An 11,032-nucleotide genomic window follows, 5' to 3' on the forward strand; every position below is an offset into this window, starting at 1 on the left:
GTCAGCTCCTCTTGATACTTAGCATTAACTGATTGATGGAGGGCTTCTAGCTTTTTCTTGTCATCCCTTAGCCGGTTGGCCTCTAGTAATGCCTCACTTAGGGTATGTTCCTGGGAGACATTCAACTTCCTTAAAGACTTCATTTCTGCCTTTAGTTAGAGCAAAGCCGAAGAGGGGTCAGAAAGATAAGACTCCAGGTCGGCAATATGACCATTTAAGATCTTATTTAGTTGATACAGGTACAGAGATGCCTGACTCAAGTGCAACGCCTCAGCAAAAACCTAGTCATATAAATGAATAGTCAGAATCGGAAGAAAGGAGCAATAAGAAAAGGCAAAGGCTTACCACGGTAGCATTTTCGGAGAACATGTCCACCTAAGAAGGCAGTGGGAGGTTATCCATCTACTCTATAGACTCCATCCAATCAGCTGTTAGTCGCCCCCATAGCAATACAGAGCCAGCCTAGAGAGAGTGGTTGTAATGCAATCCCCACTCTAAAGGCATAATAGCGTGGAAATAGAAACACCAGGACCGTGCTGGTCCAGGAGCGTTACTACTAGGGGTCGGGTGAGTGGAAGTAGACGGTCAAGAAGAGGAAGGCCCGACCTGAGTAGCTGGTGTAGGTCGCCCCTCTGGATCAATCTCTTCCTTAATGACTGGGGTTTTCCCTCGGTCGGCCCTTGGCCGGGCTTCTGGAGGAATAGTAGGGTCGCCCGGGGGTTGTAACTCTGGAACGGAGGATAGAGCTGGCATGGGTGTCTAGGTAGTAGGGGAGGCCTCGACTATCGGGTATGACGCAACAGGTCTATGCCTCGACTAGTGCGAGAGCAGCTGCTCGTCTGAATCTGACCCCTCCTCTAAAGTCAGGGGGCGATGAGCAGGAGGAACAAGATGAGTTCGTCGAGCAGGCTCAAGAGCAGAACGGATAGGCAGCGCGGCTCGAGGAACGGTGGGCAAGAGGCAAGATCCGCGGCCGCCACAGGATCGCTCAGAATGGAATGCGAAAGGCCCCGTCGGCCCAGGATTATGCGGCCTCGATGATTTATTTCCAAAGCGCTTAGTGGGAGAGGCATGATCAAAGACTATCGGGTAAGAGTGTTTGCTGCAGCAAAGTAAGGGTCAGAATAAGGAGGCAAAGGAGGTCGGGGCAAGGGTAATGCTTACCTAGAGAATGTGGTAGCTCTGAAGGGGCAAAGCTCAACCTAAATAAACACAACATATCTTCCGTCAGTAGCATGTGCAGATCGAAGTGCCATCCATCTAGGTGTTCTAACGCCTCCATAAAAGTAGGGTCTGAGTGATAGTCTCTCAGATAAGGCGTCGAAGGAAGGGATAATTGGCGCTCAGTAGGCCACTACATGGTAGAGGGTAAGGGAAGGAAAAAAATACTTATCTTTCCACTCTAGCTCTGAAGATGGAAGGGGAGCAAAAAGGGTAGTCCGGGTACAAACCTGAAAATGAAAGAGACCCTTATTATGACGTCAAGGAGTAAAGAGGCAGTGGAATAGGCGAGGGTGCTAGAGGATGTCACACAATTCGCAGAGGAGAACGAACCCACACAAAATCTGCATAGAATTAGGAATAACTGACAAAGGGGAATATTGAAGTAGCGACTCACATCGGAGAAGAAGGGGTGGATAGGAAAACGAAGACCGACTACAATCTGTTCTTTGAAAAAAATCACATAACCCTGAGAAGGGTGGAAGAGTCGATGAACCTCGAAGGGTATGATGATATCCATGGCCGTGGATACTTCGTACGCAAAGCAGAGATCATCCAGATATATACCTGTAAAGGTCGAGACTCCAGGAGCGTACTTGGGCGTTGGGGAATCAATGGAGTCAAGGAAGCAGAAGCACGAAAGAAGGAAGAGAAGGGAGGATGACTCTAGCTAGTAGGGAGAAATCCAAGTGAGAGGTCGAAGCAGACTATTTATATCTGTCTGGGAGGACGCTTGGAAGAATGCCTCGAAATCAGCACTAATCATGTGATCTGTAGACGAGGTAATTGGCATCGACCATAGGCATAGAAGCGAGGTTGGCCATTTGATTGTCTTGGAATATTGTGCGAAAGTGGTATTGGCAAAAAAAGATGGATCAAAGAACACGTGGTAAAAATGGAGTGGAAGTCTTTATGACATCGGAAACAGACGAGGCTACAGAAGGCCTCGCCCGGGCAGGCAGGATGACTCTAGAATCACTGTGGCCCGCGACCAGGCGGGTAGTTGGTATAGATACAAGGTGACCCTTCTTTCAATGATGCATGCCCGGGTGATAAACTGATTGGGCATACACTAAGGCGTCGAGCACTTAACGTATCACTTAGCCGTATAGGGGGAAATATCAAAGGGTCCTGAGCGAATCCAACAGACACTTAGGCACAACACTGCACATGAGCAACATATTCATGAGCACAACATTTTTGATAACTACAAGTTCGAAGTTCAAAGGGAGGTTGGTGACATTGCATTGCTGTCCAAAATAAAGACAGTTACAAGACATCATAGACCAGTCAAAGGTAGGGAAGGCTTCGTCAGGGTTGAGGAGACAGGTCCAGTCCAGGAAGTCTTCAGGAGGAGTTGACCAGCGCAAACCTTTCTCTTGCAGCTGCAATAAAGCCCCTTCACCACCGTAACATAGCATCTGGTTGATGAGGTGGCCTACCTTAACTCCAAAATCCTTGGAAGCTAAGAAGGAGGTCTTGTGTGCTGCAAGGCGAGAGCCCTCCTCCGCCCGATAGTCCTTCAACTCTTCCCTGGCCTTGTACGCATCGTCCCGTGCCTTAGTCAACTCCTGGCGAGCAGCCGCTGTCTCTGCCTTTGCTACCGAGAGCTCTGCTTGCCCAGACTTGAGAGTTACCTGAGTAGTATCCAGTTGCTTCTGAAGAGCGGCCTCCCGATCGGTGCTGACAGAGCTACTATTTTAGCTGCCAGGTCTGTCTACAAGGAGGCATGTGCCTTTTGGAGGTCCCGCAGTTAGGAGGAGAGGTCGGTAACCTCCGTGTCCTTCGCCTCCTAGTCTGTCAAGATTTGAGCGTACCTTAGGCCCTCAGACTTAAGCTTAGATGCACTGGTCTTCAGGGCGGCCTCCAGGGACTTCACTTTCTCAGACTCGGCATGGACCAAGTCCCGGGCGATTTGAGTCTAGTCTTCCACCGTCTGTAAATGGGATTGAATCAGGCTCTCGGGGGTTGTCAAATCAAAAGAACGACTCGCGGTCGTACGAGACACCAATTCCTGAATTCGAGCCCTCAAAGACTCATTCTCCCGATGTAGACTGGCCACGTACTGGGACATGCTCAGGCCCATAACACAAGTCTGTAGAGCACAAGGTGAGCGAGACCTAGAGGACATAGAAAGGAAGTAGATAAGACTTACCGATATTATTCGTTGGGAGAACTGGTCGGCCAAGTCTAGTTGAGGATATTCTAAAATCTAGTCGGCAGTGATCTTTCACAAATTAGTCAGGGCACCATGAAGTTGCACCTAGTCGTAGTTGGGAGAAGTGTTGTAAGAGGGTATTGGACCCAGCACTTGAAAGGACGGTAGTTGAAATGAAGAGATGAAAGCATATCATCCCTTAGATCGCTCCTTGGGGCGAGAAGAGAGCATAGGAGCCGGGGGTGATCTTTGGCTCAAAGGAGGAACAGGAGCTATAGAAGTCCCAGGTTGTCCTTCTACTTAGGAGAATATCTGCTCCTATACTGAGGTAGGGACAGGAGAGGAGGTAGCAGCCTCCAAAGAAACTGGAGTACTGTCCCGGGCGAGAGTTTTGGCCTTACCGGACACCCGCGACAGAGGCGGCCTCTTGGGGGAGGACTGGACCGAAGGAGTCACGTGTCACCTCTTGCGTTCAAGACGCAAGGGATGCTCGACCACTGGAGAAGTAGTCCTCTTACAAGATGCAGTGGCAGCCGAAGGTTCTACTATAGGACGAGATTCTTCTTCAAGAATCTTGTGTCCTCCTGTTTGTTGGAAGAGGCTCCCACTGAAGCGCTGGCCAGGGGAACTTCTTGGTTAGTCATAATCTCTCTCTCACGCTTCCTCAGGATGTCACTAGGCATTGCGGAGGAGTCGAGGGAGAAAGCTCTGAACATGATGTGTAAAATACCGGAAAATGGAGAATAATAATAAGGAAATTTTCTGGAATTTTTAGAAATTTTTCAGGAATTTTTCGGAGCTCGTATGGACGAGTTAACGGGGATAAAAACGGGGCCCGGGAAAGTCTGTTTAGGCTACCCTATTTAAGTGAGGAATTGTATATTTATTTATTTTGTTTCTTATTTCTTTTCTTTTCTTTTATTCTCCGTTTTCCTCCTCGCTGAACCCTGCGTGCCCTCACCCTCGCCTCGCCTCGCCCTTTTCTTTTCCTTCCGCCGAACTCAGCCCTAATTGTCGCCGGCTTTCTTTCTTCTTCTCAGACACCATCTTCTCTGCCCGACGCCGACGATGCCAGGGAACAGAGAGCCGGCAACTGAGTATTTTTTTTTCTTTCCTGCGCTCGCACACCGCTGACCTTTCCTGTGCCCTAGCCTGAAGTCGACGGCCACAGTCCGATCGCTCTCCGACGGACATTGGTTAGCATTACTCTGCCCTAGGCCGGCCGACTCCCGACTTCCTCTCCTCCCTGTGCTCACGACCCGCCACACCTCTGCACATTCCGAGCCCTAGCCGACGATCCACCGTCGGATTTATCTTCGTTGGTCCATTTCGAGATGGTATCCTTTAGATTTATACTCGGGTATGTGCCAGATCTTTGCTCTGTACTATTCTAAGGTATTTTAGATTGGAGGACATCAGTGTGTTGTTTCGGCCACATTATCCAGCAGTGATTCCTTCAATCGTGGGTTGATAACTTTGGAAATTTGGTAAGTTGTGGAGGAAACTTCGAGTACGAACTAGATCTTATTCTAGTTGTGGAATAATTTAGGGTTAATGGAACTAATCCTAGTTTGATGAATTTGATTAAGTGGATAGCTAATTTAGGGATATTGATTTGGTGGGCAGCCGCTTGATCAGGGCAGTGCGATTAGGAGAGGTTCTATTCTGTGCTGTGGGATATTCTTGTTCCGGTAGCAACCCTTCCAATAGCAATAGCCACATAGTTCCAACATCTTGTTCGACTGTGAATCGAGGTAAGTGTAGGGATTTTAATACAGTTTGTAATTGATGTGGTTTATGAATTTAGAATGGAACATGTGGTTGATCATGTTTTAGATTCATGTGTAATTGGATTTAGATTTTGCATTAACTAAAAATGATTGAGGAGTTAGGTGATCCAATTAGGGTTTATGATTGGATCTGGATTTATGTTAGTTTCTCGAGGATTAGATTTAGCTAATTTATTCATATGTACTTAGCTAAATCTGTATATCATGTATTACAGGACTTTGATTCGAGACGGTGTCTCGATGAGGATTTATTCGGATACGATCTTCTCATTGGAGGCGGGTACTTTTGACTTTATGTCTTTGATATGCATAGTAGTAAATTTAACAAGTAGCAATAATTATGTTCTCTTATTTGTTTCGGTTAATCACTACCCGATACCCGTTACATGATTGATTGATTGCTTGTTTTGCATCTCATGTATTCCTTACCTGCTTATACACGGTTATAGGGGTAGTGATATACCATGCTTTACCATGTTCAAGACCTAGGTTTTATGCCTTCTGTGTACCTTTGATTTGATTCGTTGACCTATTGTGCACTTTTATATATATATGGATTAGTTCAGGATATTTTGTGGTTAGTGTCATGCACCATTTGCATAATTGCATGCTGTGCGATAGTCCGCTCCATTATTGTTGAGTACATCGCCAGTTACATGGATCTGCACACACCACCACTCATGGGTTAGTGGTCGATTCAGGCAGTGTGTGTTGCAGCAGGGACTTTGTTTGGCTCCGTTGGTCCGCTCATGGGTAGCGTGATGCAACGTGTTAGCCAGCAGGGATTCCTCCCCGTCATCGTGTACCGGGAGTTGAAAGCATTGCGCTCCCCCATTTATGATTTGGGGTAGGAGGATAGGTGTACTCCGACAGCATCCCGTCCACTCGGTCACTCATCAGGAGCAGTGACGACAGAGTGCACGGTTGTTACAGCCCTACCCACTCGACCTCACCATTGTGTGTGAGATGGTTGACTGGTGTCAGGGGTGACCAGGACGCATCATTGGCATCATATGCATGATGCATTTATTGCTTGTGTTTGTGTTTGTTGCATTTATATGCTGCATATTGTTTGGATACCTATGTTTGACATGCATACAGGATTTCTATACCGCTCGGACTATTTGTCCTTATACCCAGGTCCTGGTTAGTACAGTTTCTCTCCTGTTTACTTCAGTTGCATTTTTATCTTTCTTATATCAGGAGACTGTATGCATGATTAGTGCTAGGTGTTATTTCCCTACTTTGTATATCAGTTGTACCTGCTAAGTGTTGGACTCACCCCGCCCCCATTGTTGTTATTTTTTTCAGGTTGATGCTGTTAGGAGAGAGTTCCAGTTGCTAGTTCCTGCAGATCTCAAAGATATTGTTGGTCTTTTGGTTTTCTTACTTAGATTATGCTAAACTTGTTCTAGTTGATGGTATAGACATTGTATGGATTTTGTGATGTCGATGGATTTTTATTCGATATGTTTTACTACATGCCTGCCTGGACGGCAGAAGAGGTGAGTTTGTCGGATTTGTGTTTTATGAGTGTAGTGGAGTAGGGTTGGTTTCGAGTCGTGGTATTACTGTTTTGTTTACTTATATATAAACTGCGTGGATGTTTGTGTGGTTGTATTTTATTATTATTTTTATTCCAGCCGCATGTGGCTGAGGTATATGAGGATGTAGAAAAGTTTCAGATTGTCTGCCGTACAGGGGAGATGTTGCCGAAATTTCTTCGGACAGGGACTCCTCTGCGGCGTGACATGATGACTTCTGCAGGTAAAAGAAAATACCTCAGTTAGTGAAAACATGCAAGGAGAGTAGCTTGATCTTACCAAAAGGTGCAGTAAAAAGCGTCTGGGTAGGGCTCAACACAAAGGTGTACAACACACTCTCCCGTAGCAAAGAGGGGAGTCGAAATTACACCCCGGCCAATTTCTCAGAAGTAATGAAGCAATCTGACCGGTGTTGATGGTCACTCAACTCAAAAGGAGAGGGAAGACTGGATGCCATTCAACAGGCCAGGTAACAGATTCGGGCAACTGTACATAAAAGAAACGAGACTTCCAGCCTTTATTGGAATAAGGCATGCCCTCGAAAAATTTGTACCCGGTCCTAGATTGCACAATGAAGACACCTGACTCTGATCACTTGAGGGAATATAAGTGATGAAAAAGTTGGGGACTTAACGGAATCTCATATAGATGACACAGAATTACCATTCCACACATGGCACGGAAGGCATTGGGGGTGAACTGGGATAAAGGAACATCAAAATACCAACTCAACAATGAAAATAAGGGAGGAATAGGAAAGCGTAGATCGCCAAGAAGCTGGTCCTTGAAGAAGGTCACGAAGCCAGCGGGGGGAGGACAAAGATGGTCGTCAGCCCAAGAAGGCAAAGCTTGTATGCTTCAAAAAGCTACAAGCTAAAGTGTACCGACTTAAGGTCACTCTTATTAAAATCGGAACGAAAATATGCATACCAAGGGACTACCGCTTCACCGACCATTACCAAATTGAAAAGCGCAGGAAGCAGAAGATGATGAAGGAAAAGCACTTACAAAGGAGGTGCACGAGGGACAAGCAGAAACAATCGGAGAAAGAAAGGTCGAAGGAAGAGGAAGTGTCGATGAACAGTCGCTTGAGGCCTTTAGGGTTTTTAAACCAAAACCCTTAAGAGACATCGAGATTTGAGTTGGGCAATCGAAATAGCATGATGCACAGTACCCGTCAGATCAAGGGAAGAGAAGCACCATCAGGTCGCGTGCAGAAAGCGTGCGTCAGGCGTCATGTCGATGGGAGTAAGTGGGACACGTGGTTGTTTTCTATGAAAGGGCATTTATGATGGACAAGATAGGGAAATCATAGTGTTGATATGGGAGTAGTGGCACCATGCCTTGAGGACTAAAAATTCCATGCAGCTATCACAGGAAAAGGAATAGAAGGAGGTGAGAGTCATTAATCAAAGTTTGGCACCTTACCCCAACCTCGGAATTAGAGAAAGATTCAAATTTAGTCAAGGCTTAATGGCGAGATATTGAGGTAGGAGTCATGATTGCTGATTACTTAAGGGTCGCAAAGGTCAGGTCCACAGGTTTATTTCCCTTGGTCACCAACGACTTCTCAGTCGACGTTCTAGACTCTTGCTCCAGCGCGAGTTATAAGTGAGCCTGCTCTCACGATTAACGATCTGACTCTCACCCCAACGCGAGTTATAAGTGAGCATGCTCTCACGACCAACGACCTCTCAATCGGCGCTTTAGACTCTCGTCCCAGCCTGAGTTATAAGTTAGCCTGCTCTCACGACCAACGACCTCTCGGTTAGCCCTCCATACTCTCGCCCCAGTGCAAGTTATAAGCGAGTCCGCTCTCACGACCAATGACCTCTCGGTCAACGTTCCAGACTCTCGCCCCAGCACAAGTTATAAATGAGCATGCTCTTATGACTAACGACCTCTTGGTCGACATTCTAGACTCTCGCCCCAACGCGAGTTATAAGTGAGTCTGCTCTCACGACCAGCGACCTTTCGGTCGACGTTCCAGATTCTTTCCCTAGCACAAGTTATAAGTGAGTCCGCTCTCAAGACCAATGACCTCTCGGTCGACGTTCCAAACTCTCGCCCGATCTCGAGTTATAAGTGAGCATGCTCTCACGACCAACGACCTCTCAGTCAGTATTCCAGACTCTCGCCCCAGCGCGAATTATAAGTGAGTCTGCTCTCACGACCAACGACCTCTCGGTCGGCGTTCTAGACTCTCGCCCCAACGCAAGTTATAAGTGAGCATGTTCTCACGATCAACAACCTCTCAGTAGTCATTCTAGACTCTCACCCTAACACAAATTATAAGTGAGCATGCTCTCACGACCAACGACCTCTCTGTTGGCATTCCAGACTCTTGCCCCAGCACGAGTTATAAGTGAGCCTGCTCTCATGACCTCTCGGTTAGCGTTCCAGACTCTCGTCACAGCGCGAGTTATAATTGAGCATTCTATCATGATCAACGACCTCTCGGTCGACGTTCCAGACTCTCGCCCCAGCGCGAGTTATAATTGAGCATGTTCGCATGACCAACAACCTCTCGGTCGGCGTTCCAGACTCTTACCCAACACGAGTTATAAGTAAGCATACTCTCACGACCAACGATCTCTTGGTCGACGTTCTATATTCTCACCCTAGTGAGGGTTATAAACGAGCAAGGCCTTCACCAACGACCTCTTAGTCAGTATTTTAAACTCACCACAGCAGGAGTGATAAATGAGCAGGGTCCTTGCCATGGCTCAAAGGAGTAGTTTTTCTGGGGGCAATTAACGTCGCTACCGTCATGTAATTCACGGATCTTCAAAAAAGGCCTTTTTTGTTAAAGATGTTTGCATGAAGGAAGGGAGTTCTAGTGGGAAAAAGGTAAAAAGACAGGAATAAAGACTGAAACTCGATCAAGTTTGCATTTAATTGATAAATTACAGGGGAGTGCCCCTTAAAATCTCATTCTTATATCAGTAAGAACATGAGGTCATATTAAGTGCTTAGAATTCTCTTCCGGTGCCAACAGGGAGTTGGCACCTCGGGTAAAAGCGTTATGCTTGACCTGCTATGTCGAGATGGAGTCGAGCTTGTTCTAGCTCAGCTTGAGTCAACTGAAGAATGCACAGTTATTAAGCGATTGTTTCATCTTCAATCTTTGCTTCTTCATGCATTAGAGACATGGAAGAGGCAAGTTTCTCTTTCAAATAGATCATGAATTAAGCTTAACTCTCTAGGTCTGAATAGATTTTCTGTTTCAGTGCTACCTCAGCACGTGCCCACGATTTAGCAACTAGCTAGACACTACAAGAAAATAAGGTTTCAGAGACAAATTTTTAAAACGAAATTGAAATCTGTTTTAGATTTTAGTAAATCAGACAGATTTACAACAGAATTACTATTCCGTTTCACATAAATAAAATGTAATATACAAATAAAAAATTGAGATAGAATTTAAAATGAATTAGAAATAAATTTATAAATATAATTTTATAAACAAAAATAAAAACGAATTAAAAATCAAATCATGAAATTATATTTGTCCAACAAATGTGTTTTTAAAAATTTAAATGGATAAAATTATGTTTTTAATTTATATAAATTAGAAAGAATTTTATTAGATAATTATAAATTTATTTTATTTTAATAAAATAAAAATCGTTTTCTCCTCAATCCCTAACCTTCTCTTCCTCATTTGATACCCGCTGCATCCACACAACCCTGCAACGTTACTTGTTCATAGTCTTCCACCATAGACGATGACAGGGGTGTAAGGTGTGACCGCCTCCCTAAGATTTAACAAAAAAGGACACCACAACCAATCTAACTTTCCCAATTCCTTCCATCGCGACTTTCATCAGGCGGTTTTCTCTCCCGATCTCCGATCTACTCATGCGATTTTTTTCTTAGGTAGACATGCCTCTCCCCTATCCCGCTTCCCCCCAATCTGTCGGTAGGGTAGCAGAGGCGCGACCTCACCATGCCCGCCACTGCCTCGCAGGGAGGTCACAAGGTCGGGTGTGACCTCAACCACATGCTCTCAACCTTAACTACGTGCCCTTGACCAGGCCGCGATACTGATCTTTCAAGTTGCATTCCACTGAGTTAGGGTTTGAAGAATTTTATCAAGACAGCTAGAGTTCTTTTACTCAAAATGCATAAATTTGATGGAGACTACTATCCTGAGGTATTGGACTTTATCCATTTTCATCATCTTTGTTATTCCTCTCTTCAATATTTTGCTTGTTAAAGTGCAGACTTTTCATGAGATGTTCATTGTCAATTTGGTATTGGCTTTAGGCTCCTTTGGAACACCATTAAAGGTTTTCTTGACCCAAAAATAACTTCAA

The sequence above is a fragment of the Zingiber officinale genome, chromosome 1A (assembly GCF_018446385.1).
Source record: "Zingiber officinale cultivar Zhangliang chromosome 1A, Zo_v1.1, whole genome shotgun sequence".
Taxonomy (NCBI): Eukaryota; Viridiplantae; Streptophyta; class Magnoliopsida; order Zingiberales; family Zingiberaceae; genus Zingiber; species Zingiber officinale.